The sequence below is a fragment of the Odontomachus brunneus genome, unplaced genomic scaffold (assembly GCF_010583005.1).
Source record: "Odontomachus brunneus isolate Ranch 3 - 2012 unplaced genomic scaffold, Obru_v1 Obru_scaffold_258, whole genome shotgun sequence".
Classification (NCBI taxonomy): domain Eukaryota; kingdom Metazoa; phylum Arthropoda; class Insecta; order Hymenoptera; family Formicidae; genus Odontomachus; species Odontomachus brunneus.
The window spans coordinates 60,474-62,141 of NW_022639708.1; the positions used below are offsets into that span (position 1 = coordinate 60,474).

The window sequence follows — 1,668 nt, forward strand, 5'->3', positions numbered from 1 at the left end:
ACTCGAATTCTATCAACATTACTGAAAAATAGTAAGAGATAAAAATTGTTTATTTTCTTCTCGTAGAGAAGATTTCTGAGAATTTTTTCAGAATTTTTTAATTAACTTTTTAGTATTACATTTCTTGCATTTTTTTTTTTGAAATACTAAAAAAGTTAATTACTAAAAAATTCTGAAAAAATTCTAAGAGCTATACGAGAAGAAAATAAATAATTTTTATCTCTTGTTATTTTTCGGTGAAGTTGGTAGAATTCGAGTAAAAAATAATTGAAACCAATAATTTTGTATGTATTTCCGTAAATATCTTAGAAAAAATATTTTCATATAAAAAATATTTTCAAACGAAAGTTGTTTGTTTCTTTACGTAGAATAAAATTCCGTAATAAAAAACATATGTATCTATTTAAAAAAGCAAAGTTGACCTCAACCTGACGTTGGTGGCGCTACTCAAGGTCAAATCAATGGTACCTCCTTATGTCCTCTATCGAACCATATAACTTTTGTCTGAAACATTTTTGCTGAATATGCTTGGCTGAAAAATTATTAGGGTGCATCTTTTATCAAGCGACACGGTAATGTCGCAAAGCCAAGTGCAAGCGCGAAGCAACGCGGTCTACCGTGGATATTTACGCGACGACTCTAGTTGAATGTAGGCTAGATTCTCGTTTCGACTATAACGGCTGAATTGACGAATTTCTGGATGGATTTAATCTTTGTGTTTACATTACTTCATAAAACTATCTTTATTTTTGCTCTAAGTTCTCCAGAAGCTGAGATATCTTAGCTCAAAGTCCAAAATCGATATGTTTTACGATTAAAGAATTCGTCGTCTGAGAAAATGTCCATTTGGGCGTTTTTGTCGTCAGAAGCGCTACGGCACAGATCAGCTTGAGGTATTCGAAAGCTCGGTATCAGTTGGTATGTTCTTTTTAGCTGCACTGCTCAACTGGTGCAATAAGTTAGAGCGAGACAAAATATACTTTCTCACTTTAACTTATTGCACCAGTTCAGTAGTGCAGCTAAAAAGAACAGACCAAAGTCTGTTTGACCAAAGTGTAGTATTTACATTACATGCTAATAAACAATGTTAATAAACGGTGTTACTTACGATTAGTAATTAATATAATTGCTGATAACTGTAGTGAATGAGTGATTTAGCTGTGAATATTTTGGAGGTTATGTGCTGATATATACTACTGTGTCCAAAAAGTAAAGTGACATTGCATTTATTTCGAAAATTCTTTATTTATTCTTGCAAATCAATTTCGTCCCCTTCAAAGTAATCCCCCCCCTGATATAATACACTTATTCCAACGGATATTCCAATCTTCGAAATAGTTGTAATAATCGATTTCAGGAATGGCCTTTAGCTCCTTCTTCGCAGCGGCTTGAATCTCTTCTATCGACTCGAAACGGTGTCCCCGGAGCGGCCGCTTGAGTTTGCTGAATAGCCAGAAGTCGCACCACCGTATTCACCTGATTTGGCTCCATGCGACTTCTGGCTATTCAGCAAACTCAAGCGGCCGCTCCGGGGACACCGTTTCGAGTCGATAGAAGAGATTCAAGCCGCTGCGAAGAAGGAGCTAAAGGCCATTCCTGAAATCGATTATTACAACTGTTTCGAAGATTGGAAAATCCGTTGGAATAAGTGTATTATATCAGGGGGGG

At 35.6% G+C, this 1,668-nt stretch overlaps 1 protein-coding gene across 3 annotated transcripts in view; it reads right to left on the bottom strand.

Moving 5' to 3' along the window:
- The window catches only part of LOC116852829 (DNA-directed RNA polymerase I subunit RPA1), a 38,904-nt gene that overhangs the window by 5,914 nt on the left and 31,322 nt on the right, over positions 1–1,668 (bottom strand). The window lies entirely within an intron of this gene.